Source organism: Heterodontus francisci, unplaced genomic scaffold, assembly GCF_036365525.1.
Source record: "Heterodontus francisci isolate sHetFra1 unplaced genomic scaffold, sHetFra1.hap1 HAP1_SCAFFOLD_167, whole genome shotgun sequence".
NCBI classification, from domain to species: Eukaryota; Metazoa; Chordata; class Chondrichthyes; order Heterodontiformes; family Heterodontidae; genus Heterodontus; species Heterodontus francisci.
This window is the reverse complement of record NW_027141337.1, coordinates 657,033-676,319: the sequence shown is the minus strand read 5'-3', so window position 1 is coordinate 676,319 and position 19,287 is coordinate 657,033. Positions and strand designations below refer to the sequence as shown.

Here is a 19,287-nt window from a genome sequence, read left to right as displayed (position 1 = left end):
ACAGAACTGAATCAGGGTCACTGAAGTTGTGAAGCTACAGTGCTCACCACTGCACCACCCTTAGAATGTGGATAGAGTAAAAAGTGAAATTGGATGGACAGAAGCAGTCTGAAAAGATGGCTCAAACAAAAGGTGAAAACCCTGAAATGTTAACTCTGTTTCTCTCTCCACAGATGCTGTCAGAGGTGCTGAGTATTTCCAGCACTTTCTGTTTTTATTTCAGCTTTGTAGGATATTGTTTTGATCTGAAAAAAATGCATGATCGGCTGTGGGTGCCAGTGAAATTCCACAGGAGCGAATAAAAACTATGCCAACGGTGGCTCGTTGGTCTAGGGGTATGATTCTCGCTTTGGGTATATAAATGATTAATATGTGAGAGGTCCTGGGTTCAAATCCCAGACGAGCCCTTCTCTGTTGCCATTTTTAGTTTAAGGTCATCGATTGCTTTCAGCCTTCCAGAAAGCGGAATCGATTTCCAAACTGAGCCTGCTTGAGGACCGGGGAACTGGATTCAAAGAGCTTGTCGACAAAATTGAAATGAACAAAATATACAGATTGTCAAGTGGGAATATAAGGTTGCAACAGTAACTAAAGGCCTGCTCGGGTCAGCAAATGAAACCCGACCCAAGCCTGACAGCACCGCATCCGACCTGGTCCGAGTCCTTTAATTTTTTTCCCGTGCCCGAACTGACCACCAGAATGTTCAGTTAAACTTGCTTCCGTTTTTCACTTTTTATGCTTGTGCAGGTAAGGCAACAAAAACTGTAACTGGACTTGAAAGGTTGTTTAAATGTACATTAAGATTAGAGCTACGTACCGGAGGTGATGAGCTGAAGATTGTTACCATAGAAGTTAGTGATTGTGAGGTCACTAGTTCAAGAGAAACTCGTGGAGTTGTGCCCAGACAGGTTGTCCCACACTGTATTGATTAAAATATTGCCCGAAGGCGAGAAAATATCATTATACATTCCCTGCTTTACAGGTTGAAATACTTTCTGCAAGTTTATCCAGAGAGCAGCTGAGATGCAGAGACCAGGAAGGTCTTGAGTGATTAATTATTATAAAATATACATTCTTATATTAAGGAGATTATGCTCTACCTTCGATGGAATCGCTCACTGCAGACTAGTGCGGAGTGTTTCCCGCCTTGACGTCCTGGCTGTCACTGGATCTTGAGTCCAGGCCTCTGGATTACTGGTCCAGTAATCTTTGAAATTTCTCCCTTGATCTAATATTTTAATCTGGTAAGTCAGATTTTACAAAAAAAAATTCAATGATTTAAGACTGCTTCATGTTCAGCAGTGCCAAATGAATAAAGAAATTCAAATATATTCAAAATTATATATCAACTATTAAATACTAATGCCCAGCTTTGAATACAAAAAATGCCTCTAACTGTGTTCTGGTTTGGAATGGAATTCTTCAGTGTTTCTGTTTAGCTTGGATTGACTCATCGATTTTCTTGTTTTTCACTTTGTCGATGCCTTTGAATAATTGTGGATCCTTCTTCAGGGAGTCTTCTTTCACCAGGTAGTTCTGACCTCTGATGATGTTGATCGTAATCAGCTTCAATTTGTTGATAGTTTTGGAAGTGAGCAGATTTCCTTTGCTTGAGTTTACAACAAGGAACTTAGTCTGACGTGTGGACCCATGGGAGGATTTGAAAGCTGCCCTTGCATTGGAGCATACAGTTGCATCCATCCAAACAGAGGAACAGTAGAAGTGACATATTCAGTTCAGTCTGTCGATCATGGGACTTTTAATCTCAGGGTTGTGAGTTTGAGCGCCATTTAGTTTTTCCATTTTTTAGGCTCCATTAGCAGAGAGTACAAGGAGTGTTTGAAATGAAATTCAACAACAGTATGAGAAACGCTCTCTTTCATTCCGGACTCTTAACTCTCTGCAGCATCTCGCTGTGAAAGATTGAACTTTACCTCATTTCTTTTTCAGCTGGGAGTCAGTGCGGCTCAGTGGGACTTCTGGCTGTCTCCCACCTCACAATTCATCAGTGCTGAGAAAGCAATGGGAAATATTACTCATGGCTGAGTAAGCAGAGGACACCGATTTCAGGTGAATGGGAAAAGAACCAAAGGCAACATGAGGAAAAACCTTTTTTATGCAGCAAATGGTTAAGATCTGATATGTACTGCCTGAGAGTGTGACGGAGGAAGATTCAACCATAGCTTTCAAAAGGATATATGATAATTATCTGAAGGGAAAAAAAATCAGCTTTTCATGGAATACATGAGGATGTGGCATGAGCTGAGTTGCTTGTGCAGAGAGGCAGCACAAGTACGATGAGCTGAATCCCTCCTTTTGTGCTGTAAGTATTCTGTGATCTATGATTCTATACAAAGTGAAACCAACACTCACATATGAGAAACTGACAGGTACAGTGTAAACCCCACACTAACAAACCAGCAAATGCCAGGGACAGAGTAAAACCAACAGTCCTAGACAAGAAACTGACAGATACTGTGTGAAACCCAAAAATCACTTATCAGGATTTGGCAGTTAATGTGTAAAAACCTCTCTTCAATATCCATCCTGCAAGGTACAAAGAAAATTAGGTACAAACCCAGGCTCATACTTCGAAGACTGAGAGATAAAGAGCAAAACACAGACTCACCTACAAGAGGCTGACAAGTACAGAGAATAAAATAGAGGGGGTGCAGATTAGAAACACATGCATGTAACGGATACTGATAGGGATAGAATCAAACCCTTTCTCACACATGACACGAAGATTGGTGGTGTCGTAATTAGTGAGGAGGAAAGCCTTAGATTACAGGCCAATATAGATCGTCCGAGGCAGAGAATATAAGAGCAGGGAGGTTATGACGGAGCTGTATAAAATGCTAGTTAGGCCACAGCTGGAGTACTGTGTACTGTTCTGGGCACCACACTATAGGAAGGATGTGATTGCACTGGAGCGGGTACAGAAGAGAGTCACCAGGATGTTGCCTGGGCTGGAGCATTTCAGCTATGAAGAGAGACTGAAAATGCTAGCGTTGTTTTCCTTAGAGCAGAGAAGGCTGAGGGGAGATAAGATTGAGGTTTACAAAATTATGAGGGGCATTGATGGGTTAGATAGGAAGAAACATTTTACCTTAGCGGAGGGGTCAATAACCAGGTGGCATAGATTTAAGGTAAGGGACAGGAGGTTGAGATGGGATTTGAGGAAAAAAATTTACCCAGAGGGTGGTTGGAATCTGGAACGCACTCCCTGAAGAGGTGGTAGAGGCCGGAACCCTCACAACATTTAAGAAGTAACTTATTCGGATTTGGAATGAATTGTCTGACAGGGTGGTGGAAACAGATTCAATTATAACTTTCATAAAGGAATTGGACAAATATTTCAAAGTGAATTTCTCCAGGACTATGGGGAAATAGGCAGGGGGTTGGACTAATTGCATCATTTTTTTCACAGATTCAGCACAGGCACAAAAGACCGATTGGCCTCCTTCTGTGCTGTTTGATTCTATGAAATAGTGACACTCAGGGCAAGTCTGTATAAGAAGGAGAAATGGAGACAGGTCAGGGAGAGCACATCACCAAAACTGGAGATACTACATTGGACAGGGAGGGTCGGAGGGGGAGAGAGCATGTACATACAGTCAGAATCAGCACCTTCAGGGGAGGAGAGAGAGAGGAACCAGTGAGTGTAGAACTGAACCCAGCCAGAGTCAACCTGCTGAAACACCAGTGAGTTCACACTGGGGAGAGATCATTCACCTGCTCCGTGTGTGGGAAGGGGTTCACTCAGTCATCCAACCTCACTGAACATCAACTTGTTCACACTGATCAGAGACCTTTTCAATGTCCTGACTGTGAGAAGAGCTTGAAAAGCAGTAATGATCTGCTGAAACACCAACACATTCACTCTGGGGAGAGGCCGTTCCCCTGCCATGTGTGTGGGAAGGGATTCACTCAGTCATTCAGTCTGCTGCAACATCAGCAAGTTCACATGTAACTGCAGGGGTTGGATTCTGCTGTTGTTGCTGCTATTCATCACTTTCAGAGACAAAGTTGGGTCTTACTTTATAACCAGTGTAGTCCAGAGCAAAAGCGTCTTCTTAATGTTGAGATAAACGGGAGAAGAAACCGGGAAGTGGCGGCGAGGATGGGGGAGGTGCTGCACCATCACTTTAATGGTGCACCCTCCCTCCCCCGGGGTCCTCGCTGCACGTCCGCCAGGCCTGGTGGCTCTGACTGGGGTCCTGAGAGCCCCTGAGACTCGGTGCAGCTGAGGCTGCGCTCACCCCCGCTCAGCTCTGTTGTGATATTTAAAATACGAAAGGCCTGTTGGACTGAGAGCTGATCTGGAATTCAGAAAGCAGCATTACTGGAGGCTCATTGCTGCTCAGCACAATCTCACCCCCGATCCTGGGAATTGTTGATTCTGCACCCTGTAGTTCAGTTCTGCAATTAACTCGAGGGGGAGATGTGTGAGCAGAAAAACAGAGCGAAATGAAAACACAGCTGGACAGATGTGCAACAGGTCAATCCACTGTTACAATAACTCCATCTCTGACTCCCTCCTGACAGTAACCAGCCCTTTCACAGAGACTGTGGGTGGCTCTGAAAAGAGCCTTTTGTTTATTAGATGTCATTTTGGCCGCTTTACTTTTTCTGGGAGCTCTGAGCGCTGGTTTTCTTGCGCAGCAGCACGGCCTGGATATTAGGCAGCACCCCGCCCTGAGCGATGGTCACCCCTCCCAGCAGCTTGTTGAGCTCCTCGTTGTTGCGGACGGCCAGCTGCAGGTGTCTGGGGATGATGCGGGTCTTCTTGTTGTCCCGGGCCGCGTTACCGGCCAGCTCGAGGATTTCAGCGGTCAGGTACTCGAGCACAGCAGCAAGATAGACCGGGGCTCCAGCACCCACACGCTCAGCATAGTTACCCTTTCTCAGGAGCCTGCGAACACGGCCCACCGGGAACTGCAGTCCAGCCCGGGAGGAGCGAGACTTGGCCTTGGACCGAGCTTTCCTGCCGGTCTTTCCTCTTCCAGACATTTCCACAATCTCACAAATACTTTCACAAAGAATGGATAATTTCTCAGCTTTTGTCGTAAGCTTGAAACAGTCAGGATGGCGGAGTGGTCTAAGGGGCTGTGTTCAGGTCGTAGTGTTTTCTAGAGGTGTGTGTTCAAATCCCAAATCTACCAAGTTGTGTTTTGACTGAACTGGAGGGATTTGGGAGCAGCGGTGAAGGGAAAGCATGGAAGATTATTGACAAGGAAAATGAAAATGGACCCTAAGATGTTTCTTCAATACATTAAGGTGAGAGGCAACTAAGGAAAGAGGAGTGCACTGAAAAGACCAAAAAATCACAGTGATTTTTGACATCCTGCCAGGAGTGAGTGGCGCGTGCACGGGATGATGTCATTTTGCAGCGCCAACATCATCACATTTCCGCAACAAATCCATCTTCGTGCACGCGTGATAAAGCGTCATTGGGTATCTAGCCACCCCATCCCCCCACCACTTGGCTGGTGGAAGTGGCTGAATGGGAGATTTTGAAGCTGTAGCTCTCCCCCCTCGGCAACTCACTCCAGGCCTTGACGATTCCCCCCCTCAGCCGCTCGCTCCAGACCTCGCTGCTCCCCCACCCCCCCACTCCCCTGGCCAGTTGTTCCTCGCTTCGCACTACCCCACTCTCTGACCACTCGCTCCAGGCCGCGCCGCTTCCCTCCTCTCAGCTACTCACTCCTCCGTCGCCCTGTCACTCCTTGCGGCCCTCCTGCTTCTACAGGTGGCGCCTGGTGAAGAAATGTGGGAGCGAGTGTCACGGCCAGAGCTAGCAGCTGAGGGCTGGGCTGGGACAGGGTGGGGGGTGGGGGTGCGGAGAGCGAACAGCCAGAGTGCGGAATTTCGCCAGTAGGGAGGAGGGGGAGAAAGCGAGTTGCAGAGTGGGGAGAGCGGTCAGTGAGGTGGGAGCTAGTAGCTGCGTTCGGGTGAAGTCAATCCTGGTCAGTTATATAAACAAATCACAATAACGAATTGGCAGCACATTTTATCCTCTGCCCAATTTTGCTTTCCATCGATCGGGGTGCTAATTCACTATCTTCCAATGGAAATTCAATCATAAAATTCCTTTTGTATTTCATAGGATTACTGAAATGTTAAATGGATCTGAGGATTACAGTTCGTATTAGCAAACACACCCGAGTGAATTAGCACCCCAATCGATGGAAAGGAAAATCGGGGAAAGTATAAAATGTGCCGCCAATTTCGTTATTTGGATTCATTGAGTAATTCGATTCTGCCCAACACTGAAATTGGCGGCTTTTTTGAATTCAACCTTTCTGCCAGGACGTCAATTTAAGCCAATGATTTGCTGTATTTTCTAATTCGAGGCTCGGCAATTGGTTAAGACATGCGAATGGGAAGAGGGTGACCAATCAGAAGTGGGCTCTGGATAGCGCGGGCTCAAACTGTGGGAATTCCAGGTCCCTGAATGACTGAGCTGAAACTGATCAGTTTCACAAACCCTGTCAGTTTCAGTGCAGGAAACACCGTCTCGGGGGAAATAACATCACAAGTGGGTCTGGTTCCAGCGACCGATTCAACGGCTGCTGCAAAACTCCCGGATTCCCTCATTGCAGCGAAATCATTTTGAAATTCTATGAAAACAATGAGTGATTCTGGAGGAGTGATGTGGCTTTTCACTGAGGGCATGTGTCGACTGGAGAAATAACAAACTGAAGAGCCTCAGGCGCTGTTTACACAGCCCGTTCAGAAAATCAAATCCACTGCATATCCTTGCTACAAATTAAATGTCAAATTTGGGGATTCTAGTTTTGTATCCCGAACACAGCACAGATTTATTCCAGACAGTTCTAAACAGCCTATCCCAGCTCCCGTTTCCAGGTCACTGCTCTCTCTGTGAGGCGGTGGGTGGCTCTTAGAAGAGCCTTTGTTGTGTTTGCTGGAAAGGGTCGAGTTGTTCAGCCGCTGAATTCGTAGAGAGTGCGGCCCTGCCGTTTCAGAGCGTACACCACATCCATGGCAGTGACCGTCTTGCGCTTGGCGTGTTCAGTGTAGGTGACCGCATCCCTGATCACATTCTCCAGGACAACCTTCAACACCCCGCGAGTCTCCTCATAGATCAAACCCGAGATCCGCTTGACCCCGCCACGGCGAGCCAGGCGGCGGATTGCTGATTTGGTGATGCCCTGGATATTATCACGAAGCACTTTGTGGTGCCGCTTTGCTCCGCCTTTGCCCAGTCCTTTCCCTCCTTTACCTCTGCCAGACTTTCTTTTATTAATTTCCAAAATATACTTTATTCATTAAAATCTGTAAAATAAAATACATTACAAAACAGTTCCCAAAAGCACCAAGTCAAACAATACAAAGAGTGCAAAGGAGATCAGTTTACTTCAATACAGGAGTGAGTTGCCTCACAACCCTTCCATTTCATTGTCATGCCATGTACATTTTACAGCAAACAAATATTTTCTGGCTACAGTTCGAGTGGTTTCCCATGGATCCGGCCCCTCAGTTCAGCTTGGTGAGGGGACCTTACACAGTGGTCTTTCCACATTGAGCCTTTGCTGCGGCTGCCCCAAGTTTTAATGCGTCCCTCAGCACATAGTCCTGGACCTTGGAACGTGTCAGTCTGCAACATTCGGTCGTGGACAACTCTTTGCACTGGAAGACCAGCAAGTTTCGGGCAGACCAAAGGGCATCTTTCACCGAATTGACAGTCCTCCAGCAACAGTTGATTTTTATCTTGGTGTGCGTCCCTGGGAACAGCCCACAGAGCACAGACTCCTGTGCTACAGAGCTGCTTGGGATGAACCTCGACAAAAACCACTGCATCTCTTCCACACCTGCTTTGCAAAGACACATTCCAGAAAGAGGTGGGCAACGTCTCTTTTCCACCACAGCCACCTCGAGGGCCGCGTGTGGATGGGGTGAGACTTCGGGTGTGCAGGAAGGATCTGACAGGGAGGGCTCTTCTCATCATCAGCCAGGCTACATTTTGGTGCTTGTTTGAAAGTTCTGTTGATGAGGCATTCTGCCAAATGACTTTGGACTTCTGCTCAGGGGACCATCCGACAGGATCCACCATCTCCTTTTCCCGTAGGGCCTTGAGGATATTCCGTGCAGACCACTGCCTGATGGATTGGTGGTCAAAGGTGTTTTTCCACAGAAACTTTTCCATGAAGGATAGGTAGTACGGCACAGTCCAACTGGATGGAGCATTCCGCGGCAATATGACCAGGCCCATCCTTTGCAACACCGGGGACAGATAGAACCTCAGCACGTAGTGACACTTGAAGTTTGCAAACTGGGGATCTACACACAGCTTGATGCAGCCGCACACAAAGGTAGCCATAAGGATGAGGGCGACGTTGGGTACATTTTTACCGCCCTTATCCAGAGGTTTGAACATCGTGTCCCTCCGGACTCGGACCATTTTGGATCCCCAGATGAAGCGGAAAATGGCTCAGGTGATCGCCACAGCGCAGGAATGCGGTATGGGCCAGACCAGCACCACGTACAGCAATGTGAGCACCTCGCCCTTGATGACCAGGTTCTTACCCATAATGGAGAGAGATCGCTGCTCCCACATGCTCAGCTTATGTTGTACCCTGGCTACTCGCTCCTTCCAGGTTTTGGTGCACGTCCCAGCCCTTCCAAACCATATCCCCAGCACCTTCAGGTAGTCTGACCTAACGTTGAAGGGGACAAAGGATCGGTCAGCCCAGTTCCCAAAGAACATGGCCTCGCTCTTGCCGTGTTTAACATTGGCTCCCAAGGCCAGTTCGAGCTGGTCGCAGATGCTCATCAGTCTGACGACAGACAGTGGATCCGAGCATAAAATGGCGATGTCATCCATGTACAGGGAGGTTTTCACCTGAGTGCCTCCGCTGCCTGGGATTGTCACCCCTCTGATGCTCGCATTCTTCCTAATAGACTCTGCAAAGGGTTCAATACTGCAAACAAACAAGACAGGGGAGAGAGGACAGCCCTGTCTGACTCCAGATTGGATCGGGAAACTTTCTGATTCCCACCCATTGATTGAGACTGCACTACTGATGTTTGTGTAGAGTAGTTTGACCCAATTGCAGATTCCCTCCCCAAACCCCATTTTGGAATGCACATCCATCATGTAAGTGTGCGATATCCTGTCAAAAGCCTTCTCCTGGTCCAGGCTGATGAGGCAGGTGTCCACCCTCCTGTCCCGTACATAGGTGATCATATCCCTGAGTAGCGCAATGCTATCAGAGATTGTCCTGCCTGGTATAGTATAGGTCTGATCAGGGTGAATCACCAACTCCAGAGCAGACTTGAATCGACTGGCTATGACTTTTGACAGAATCTTGTTGTCAGCATTAAGCAGTGAAATGGGCCACCAATTTCTTATTTCTGTCCTCTCCCCCTTCCGCTTGTCGATGAGGGTGATGATGCCTTTCCTCATGGATTCTAACATACTGCCAGCCTGGAGCATACTCTTGTTTACTGCCAGACAAGTTGATTCTTGCCTCACATCGGTGCACAATAAAAGAGACTGATTCCGTCAGGCTCCTTTTTATACAGGCCACCCGGACCTGGCTGAGAATGGCAGAGAGAGAGCAGGAAGGGGAGGAGACAGAGTGAAGATTGAACAGAGAGCAAATGGGGAGGAGACACCCAGAGTGACAGACGGAGAGAGAACGGCCCCTCATCTTTCAGCTCCACCTCCAGTTTCCTCCGGGCTGCCAATTTCAAACCCTTTATTAACAGTGGAACCGAAACCCAGCTCTCCACACAAACCCTTCCAGACTCAGTCTTCATAGTCAAGGCTTTCCAGAAAGCCGGAGCTTTTAAATATGGTCCCGATGCAATTAACGCTCAGTAATATTCCCACCTAAACACAGTCCATTCTATACAAAGAAACCTCCTCAGTAACATCACCATTTCCACACACATCCCCTTCCAGCAGTTTGCAGCACCTTACTGCAGCTGCTTGGGGAATCTCCTGTGTTAAGATTGGAGTTGGAAAGCGGCCTTTACCCGGCAGTGTTATTGTCTCACACTGAATCTGCGAGACATCCTGTTCTCTTTAATGCGAGAGAGAAAGCACGGATTTAGGAAATGTTCATTTGAAATGATCTCTATTGAGAACGAGCCCGGCCGTGGGACAGGTATTCCAGTGCAAAGAGCTGTCCATGACCGAGTGTTGCAGACTGGCACATTGCAACGTCCAAGACTATGTGCTGTGGGACGGCATTAAAGCTTGGGGAAGCCACCATGGAGACTCAATGGGGAAAGGCTGCAGTCTAAGGCCCTAGTAGGCCACAGTACAGTGAGGGGCTGGAACCCGTGTAAAACCCCTCGGGCTGTTTGCACCAGAGAATGTTTGATGTGTAATGTAAATACTGTAAATATAACCTGTGCAGGCAGGGATAGTGAGATACATCATGTACATTATTGAAGGAAACTGATCTGTATTGTACCTTATGTAATATTAAATTTGAACTGCTTTGCAATGTAATTGCACAAATTATACGAATAAAATACATATTGTGCAAAAGAAAGCAGCTTTCCTGTCAACACACACCTTGTCTCAGGGCACAACTTTCCTGTGATCTTGTCATACCCAACTTCGCTCTATATCTTCTGACACACACACTTTACAGTCTGTCATTTCCAAAAACAAGCATTCTAAAATCAAAAGACCTTTTGTTTATTTCTCCTTTCTTTTCATTTCTCCTCTATTCTTCTCAATCACTCCCTTCAACAGTCCTATTCAGATCAAGGTGGAATGTGAATAGTGTCACAACTCACCTGACACTATTATTACCCTTCTTTTCTCTTGTCTCATTCAATGGGAAAGTTTTATTCACCAGTCTGTTGCTGTTTTACACTCTTGCCATACCATCTGGTATTGCATCCATCTGAATTCTGTGCTTTCATGGCCTTACATATCTTTTCCTCTTCTGGATGATTTGTTTGCTTCTGTTCCATTCAACCAGGCTGGACCACAGGGAAGCTTAGAACCTTTGCCTTGGATGGGTCCACGTTGATCCATTACATTCAGAATCACCTCCTTGAAATAACTCCATCGTACAACTACAGAAACCACACAGAATCTGCTTCAAACACTCCTCCTCATTTTATCTGTTCTGACTGTCAACACCTCCAGCTCTTTTGTTTAAGTGGAACCCATCAGGTTTGTATAGGCTCCTTCTATTCTGAAAGCTGTAGCATTGGTTCAGGGAATTCAGCCCTGTTTCTCTACTCGAAAGGATCAGCCATGCTTGATCTGCCTCGTATTTTGCTTTTATTGCAACGTTACAAGACCTCTAATCCTCTGGCACCACACCTGTATCCAGTGAGGGATTGGAAAATGATGGTCAGACCTTCCACTATTTCTTAAATGCAAAATACTGCGGATGCTTGAAATCTGAAACAAAAACAAGAAATGCCGGATTCACTCAGCAGGTCTGGCAGCATCTGTGGAAAGAGAAGCAGAGTTAACGTTTCGGGTCAGTGACCCTTCTTCGGAACTTCGGAGTTCCGAAGAAGGGTCACTGACCCGAAACGTTAACTCTGCTTCTCTTTCCACAGATGCTGCCAGACCTGCTGAGTGAATCCGGCATTTCTTGTTTTTGTTCCACTATTTCTTCCCTGGCTTCTTTCAACAGCCTGGGGTACATTTCATCTGGTCCTGATGATTTATCCACATTCAAGGATGCTCATCCCATTAAGACTTCCTCTCTCCTTAAGTTATCACGTCCAATACTTCACACTCCTCCTCCTTTAAACAATATCTGCATCACCCTCTCATTCGGGAATACAGTAAAGTATTCATTAAGGATATTGGCAACATCTTCCACCCCGATACAAAGGTTACATTTTTGATCTTTTTTGTGCCCTGCTGTTTGTTTAGTTGCCTCTGACTCTAATGTTTTAATGCAACATCTTTGGGTCCATTGTTATTTTGTTTGTCCATGTTCTTTCATGCTTTTACTTTGCTTTTTGCCGCTGCTCCCAAACGCCTCCAGTTCAGTCAAAACACAACATGTCAGAAGTGGGTCTTGAACCCACGCCTCCAGTGGAAACTGCGACCTGAACGCAGCGCTTTAGACCGCTCAGCCATCCTGACTGCCTGCGATGTATTATCAATGCTAAGGAAATTATTCATTCTTTGTGAAAGTATTTGTGAGATTGTGGAAATGTCTGGAAGAGGAAAGACCGGCGGGAAAGCTCGGGCCAAGGCCAAGTCTCACTCCTCCCGGGCTGGACTGCAGTTCCCGGTGGGCCGTGTTCACAGGCTCCTGAGAAAGGGTAACTATGCTGAGCGTGTGGGTGCCGGAGCCCCGGTCGATCTGGCTGCTGTGCTCGAGTATCTGACCGCTGAAATCCTCGAGCTGGCCGGTAACGTGGCCCGGGACAACAAGAAGACCCGCATCATCCCCAGACAACTGCAGCTGGCCGTCCGCAACGACGAGGAGCTCAACAAGCTGCTGGGAGGGGAGACCATCGCTCAGGGCGGGGTGCTGCCAAATATCCAGGCCGTGCTGCTGCCTAAGAAAACCAGCACTCAAGAGCTCCCAGAAAAAGTAAAGCGGCCAAAATGTCATCTAATAAACCAAAGGCTCTTTTCAGAGCCACTCACAGTCTCTGTGAAAGGGCTGGTTACTGTCAGGAGGGAGTCAGAGATGGAGTTATTGGAACAGTGGATTGACCTGTTTCACATCTGTCCAGGTGTGTTTTCAGTTCCCTCTCTGGATTTCGCTCTGTTTCTCTGCTCACACATCTCCCCCTCTAGTTAAGTGAAGAACTGAACTACAGGGTGTCAGAATCAACAATTTAATAAATCCCGCTGCCTTCGATTTGCTAAATCCCGAGATTATCCCGGTACATTAACGGGAACTGGTTCGGAGCTGATGAATTAATTTAATAATGGAAGTGTCCGGGTTAATTCTCTGTGTTTCATTTGGACAGTTTGAATTGTGTTTTTTTTTTCTCTCTGGTGATCTGAGCGCCGCTTCTCAATGAGAATCTGCTCCCGGAACAGAGTAAATGCAGGAAGGAAGAGGCCATTCTCGGGCTGTGTGTTTCTCTCCTAACCTGATCTGTTTAGACCGCACTGTTCCCAGAGGACGGAATCAGTGAGAGTTGTGCACACACAGGAGCTGAGTCCATTGCAGCGCTTTAATATGTGCCTTCCCCCCGGCCCTCCCTATTCTCCGGACACAGAGCTGTCTGTTACCCCCGGCGGCGGGATAGAGTCGGGGATTCTCTCCCCGCAGTGTCAGGGTCTGCAACCCCGGGGAACTGGCGGTTTCAGTCAGAGTGACCGAGCTGCCTTACATATCCTGTGTACTAATCTCCAATGGATTCAAATATTAGTGAACTCATTGGGTAATGTTAGTAAATAACCCTCATGTGAACGGACCCGGCTCCATGAATGCCTTCCAAATAAAACTGGGATCCATTTCTTTTCCCCAAATGCCAGCTAACGGATCCCAGGAGCGGGGTTGAGATTGTGCTGAGCAGCAATGAGTCTCCGGTAATGCTGCTTTTTAAATTCCAGATCAGCTCTCAGTCCGACAGGCCTTTTGGGAAAGTGATGTGACAAAACAGAAACCATGTGGCCGCCCCTCCAATCTAATGGGTTTGATGATGAACAGAGATGGCAGCTCTTTCCTTTGCTGATTTGGTGGCTCTGAAAAGAGCCCTTGTTACACTTGTTACTGAAGCTAGGTTTCAGGTGCGTTCCCCGCGGATGCGGCGGGCCAGCTGGATGTCTTTGGCCATGATGGACCGGGATCATTCTGGTGAATCTGCTCATTTTCCGGCAGAAGCATCAGTCGCTGTTTGAACTGTTTAAAGTCAGGGGTGTATTAGCAGCCAGAAAGTGAAGGGCAGTTCATTGCTCCCTGCAGCATTATCCGCCTCTTTCAGGAGAAAAGATCAGAAACCGCTCGTTTCTGTCAGTCCCCGAGAAGCCTGTGAGAGGCGGTTAGTCGCTAATTTGTTCCTTTTACAGAGTGGAAGCTGATATTTGTCTCGTTTTAAATTGCTGAACCGGACCTTCCTCCCGCCGCTGACAGTTAACAGATTGACAAATGAAAACGATTCCTAAAATCGCGTCAGGATTTTGTGACGGTACATACAGTAAAACAGAACATAAAATGAGAGGTTTTAAAATTGTTGCTTGAAAATTGAAATTTTCCATCACTTCAATTCCTTCCTGCTCTGGAATTGCCAGGCTTTTTCCAATTGGAAAATCTAAGCCAATGAGAACTTCTATTTACTTATATGTGATTCTCCTATTGGTTAAGAATTGGATTGAGAAGCGGTGACCAATCAGAGACAGAGTCAAACTGCGGGGATTCCAGGCCCCCAGTAACTGAGCTGAAACTGTTCAGATTGACAAACCCTGGCAGTAGCTTCACACATTGGACACTTCACACTGAGTCATTCAAGGGCTGGTGTGAGAGAAGCTTCAGATCCTGTCATTACTCTCTGACTCATTATTCATCTCGAACCAAACAATTAATAAATGTGAAGCAGTGAAGAGACTTTTCATTCTCACTGCAGAATGTGTCATCTGGGGAAATAAGGAACTATTGTTTTCGGAGATTCCAGGTACATTCCTCCCTGAACAAATCCATTCCTAACATTCCCGATCACAGCCTATCCCAGCTCCTGTTGTCACCCGACTCCAGCTGAATTGGAGAAACTCATGCGTTGGGGTTTGATTTGTGAGGTGGGGTTTCTCCGCCAGTGTTACTGTCTTACAAACTCTCCCCCTGAATTTGTGAACTGAGACTGCACCGAACACATCCCCAGTTAGAGTGAGGGCCGGACATCCCTCTGTTTTATGACAGAGAGTGGGGAAAGGGCTGGGTGGAGGGGAGTCACCAGGGATCCTGGATTTACTCCAAATCATTTCCATGTGGAATCTGCAGGCGGGGCCTGGACAGGGATCATTTGATCAGGGGATCAGCTCTTTCCTGAGAGATGTGGGTGGCTCTGAGAAGAGCCTTTGTGTTCAGATGTTTACAAGTTTCCCGCGCTTTCACTTCTTTCCACACCCTGCTTTCTGAGACTTCGCTGCTTTCGGCTTGACCTTGCTCTTCCATGTCTGCACTTTCTTCAGCGCCTTTCCGCCCGCCGCACTCTTGCCTTTTTTGACCTTCTTCGCAGGAGACTTTTTCTGAAGCGCTGCTTTCTTCACCGCCTTATTTGGCGTTGCCGCCGCCTTGCTGCTCGTTTTCTTGGCTGTTACTTTCTTTGTTGTCACTTTCTTGTCTTCTGGTTTCTTCACCAAAGATTTCTTGTCTGCTGGTTTCTTCACTAAAGATTTCTTGGCTGCTGGTTTCTTCACCTTCTTTCCCACTTTTCCCTGGGTTTTCCTTCTTGCTGATTTTGAAGGAGCCGGAGGCGCCCTGTCCCTTGCTCTGCACCAGGGAGCCTTTGTTCACATTCCTCTTGATACTTTGCTTGATCTGGGTCTTGAGCTTCTCCTGAGCGGTGGCAGACCTGCAAGGAATCAACTACCAGCTAGCGTACAAAGCGAGACCAAGGCTCAGGGCCTTCAGTTACCTGGAGGGGAGTCGGAGAGGCAGCGGATCCTGTGAGGAACCACAATCCAGGAAGGATGAGAAGGTCATTGTCAGGGTACAGAGGAGATTAAGTTAAAGATTTACCAGTTTATAAGCAAGCGCAGAGCCAAGGAACGGTGCTGGGGCAGATCAAATAATAGGAAGCTGTGATCAGTTGGAAGGCAAGAGTGATTAAATGACAGAAGAGATGATGATGCAAGGCAAAAGTCAGGGAAAGAATAAATAACATTTTATAAGCACAGATACCAGGAGTGGGGTTTGAACCCACGCAGACACATGTCTATTGAATCTTAAGTCCAACACCTTAACCACTCGGCCATCCTGGTACGTTAGCCCACCACTGAAAATGAAATTTAATGTGATCCGGGTGCCATCTGGCCTTTTCCAATAAAAAGTTATGACTCCTCTCCCATGCTAAATTGGACCCTTCATTATTTATGAACCTCAATCGGATCACCCCTCAGTCTAGGTTTCTCTAAGGTGTAGGGTCCCAACTCTTTTAGTCTAACTTGATAACCAAGATGTCTTATACTGGGAATTCGTCGAATGTCTCTCCTCTGTACCCTTTCCAAAGCCTCAATATCACCCATCATGTGAGGAGACCAAGACTGGATACAATATTCCAAGTGAGTCCTGACCAAGGTTTCATAAAAGGACAAATTCATGACATCTCAGATACTGAAGGAGTCCGTGTCCAGAAGCAGCAAGACCTGGACAACATTCAGACTTGGGCTGCTAAGTGGCAAGTAACATTCACACCACATAAGTACCAGGCAATGACCATCTCCAACAAGAGAGAATGTAACCATCTCCCTTTGACGATCAACAGCATTGCCATCGCTGAATCCCCCCACCATCAACATCCTGGGGGTTACCATTGACAAAAGCATAACTGGACCATTCATATACATACTCTGGCTACAAGAGTAAATCAGATCGTGGGAATTCTGTGATGAGTAACTCAGCTCAAGGCACGTGGTGAAATGCTCATTAGGAGAGCTGGAGAAATGGACTGGTCAGGTGGGCAGAAAAGTGGCAAATGGAACTCAACTTGGAGAAGTGTGAGGTGATGCCTTTGGTGAGGTCAAACACAGCAAAGGAATACACAATTAATGGGTGAATGCTGAGAGGTGTAGAGGAAGTGAGGGACCTTGAAGTGAATGTCCACAAATCCCTGAAAGTAGCAGGACAGGTTGATAAGTTGGTTGAGAAGGCTTATGGAATCCTTTCCTTTATTAGCCGATGTATAGAATATAAGAGCAGGGAGGTTATGCTGGAACAGTGTCAATCATTAGTTAGGCCACAACTTGAGTTCTGTGTGCAGTTCTGGTCACCTCATTCCAGAAAGGATGTAATTGCACTAGAGAGGTTACAGAGGAGATTTACGAGGATGTTGCCAGCTCTGGAAAAATGCAGCGATGAGGAAAGATTGGATCAGCTGGGGTTGAATAGAGGAGGCTGAGGGGAGATTTGATTGAAATGTACAAAATTGTGAGGGGTCTGGATAGAATGGATGGGAAGGGTCTATTTACCTTAGTAGGGAGGTCAGTGACTAGGGGGCATAGATTTAAAGTGATGTGTTGAACAATTAGAGGGGAGATGAGGAAAGGTTTTTTCACCCAGAGGGCTGTGGGAGTCTGGAACTCACTGCCTGTAAGGGTAGCTGAGGCAGAAACCCTCAACTCATTTAAAAGGTGTCTGGATGTGCACCTCAAGTACCTGAACCTGCAGGGCTACGGTCCAAATGCTGGGTAATGGGATTCAGCTGGGTGGCTCGTTTTTTTGGCCTGCCTGTGCTGTAAACTTTCTATGTTCTATGATTCTATGCAGACACAATTGGCCGAATGGCCTCCTTCTGCACTGCAATAATTTTGTGATTTTTGACTCTCCAGAACTTGTCAACCATCTAGAAGGCACAAACCAGGATGAGTGCAGCACCAACAATACTCTAGAAACTCGACACTGTCCAGGACAAAGCAGCCGCCTTGATTGTCACCCCATTCACCACCTGAAACATTCACTCCCTTCATCACTGACGCTCAGTGGCAGTAGTGTGTACCATCTGCCAGATGCACTGCTGCAACTCACCAAGGCTCCGCAGACAGCACCTTCCAAACCGAAGACCTCCACCACTTTGAAGGACAAGGACTGCAGATGCATGGAAACACCACCATGTGCAAGCTCCCCTCCAAGTCACACACCATCTGATCTGCAAATATATCGCTGTTCATGCACTGATGCTGGGTCAAATTCCTGGATCTCCCTTCCTAACAGAACTGTGGGTGTACCTACACCACATGGAGTGCAGCAACTCAAGAAGGGAGCTCACCGCCACCTTGTCAAGGACAATTAGGGATGGGTAACAAATTCTGGCCTTGCCAGTGTCGCTCACATCCCATGAAAGAATATGCCTCATTTTATACTCAATTGTCCTCTGAATGCAGCCCAACCCTCTATTTGCTCCAACTATCACTTCACAGCATTGCTGCTGTACCTTTAGAGATCTGTGCACTAGAACATGCAGATCTCTGCTCAAAATTATTTTCTTTTTTCCACCTACTTTAATGTTTTTCCCTGAAGGGTGTATGAATGTTGAGCATTCGCCCTGTCCTCATGAATAACACTGCACTTACCCAAATTAAACATAATTTACCAGTCATGAACCCAATCTCCCAACACATTAAGATCAGCCTGAAATAGTCGAGTATCGTCTACAGTCTGAACACTCGCACAGATCTTCAAATCATCTGTAAATTTACAGATGGTGCCCCCTACACCTACATCCAGATCATTAATAAAAATAGTAAAGAGCAACAGTCCCAACACCGATCCCTGTGGGACACCACTAGTAACTGGTCTCCAAACAGATCCAGATCCATCTGTAACTACTTTCTGCCTACGTCTGCCAGTCAGTTCCCAATCCAGATCAATATTTTACCACTGATACCAGGGACTTTAATCTTATAGAGAAGCCTCTTGTGTGGAACCTTATCAAAATCTTTTGACTGAGATCTGCGAATTGAACACAGGCCGGGGATAAGGCCTAGGCCTGTCCTGCTTTGTGTGTGGGTCTCAGGACCACACAAGGTGAGATCAGCTCACTGAGCACAGGCCCATCCTGCTCTATATGGTGCTCAGTACCTCACCAAATGAGAATAACTAACACACCAAAGGCCATGGAGCCTCGGCCCATCCTTCCCTGATTGCGGTTCAGTGCCAACCAGGTCAGATCAGCTAATTCAGCACAGGCCGGAGATGGAAGCTGGATCTTTCCTGCTCTGGGGACTCCGTACCATACCAGGTGCGATGAAGTAAAATACCACAGGCCGGGGATGGAGCCTGAGATTTCCCTGTTCTGTGTGGGGCTCTGGACAACAACGTGTGAGAAGAACTATCATCCCTCAGGCTGAGGAAGGAGCCTGGGCCCATTCTGTTCTGTGTGGCTCCTACCACACTGAGTGGGATCAGTTAACACAACACAGGCCATGAATACAACCAGGCCCTTTCCTGCTCCGTGTGGCTCAGTATCACACCAGGTGGCATCAGCTAACACAGCACAGGCTGGGGCTGGGGCTGGAGCCTGGGCCCGCCCTGCTCTGTGGGCTCAGTAACAACCCGTAAGATGAACTTTTTTCAAAAGACTTCAGTGTATTTATCTCTGTCCAACACTGTGAGGCAGCTTTCTGTGTTTATAAAGAGTGTAATTTATTGACTG

General features: G+C 47.1%; 3 non-coding genes across 3 annotated transcripts; 1 reads left to right on the top strand and 2 right to left on the bottom strand.

Annotated features, from left to right (window-relative positions):
* The first annotated feature begins 318 nt into the window (after positions 1-318).
* On the top strand, positions 319-407 carry trnap-ugg (transfer RNA proline (anticodon UGG)). The gene is given in 2 exon segments: positions 319-354; positions 372-407. It is a non-coding gene; the product is annotated as a tRNA-Pro (tRNA).
* An 11,610-nt stretch (positions 408-12,017) lies between these two features.
* Positions 12,018-12,100, bottom strand: trnal-cag (transfer RNA leucine (anticodon CAG)). Its single transcript has one exon. It is a non-coding gene; the product is annotated as a tRNA-Leu (tRNA).
* A 3,715-nt stretch (positions 12,101-15,815) lies between these two features.
* trnal-uaa (transfer RNA leucine (anticodon UAA)) lies at positions 15,816-15,898 on the bottom strand. Its single transcript has one exon. It is a non-coding gene; the product is annotated as a tRNA-Leu (tRNA).
* Between the last annotated feature and the right edge of the window lie 3,389 nt (positions 15,899-19,287).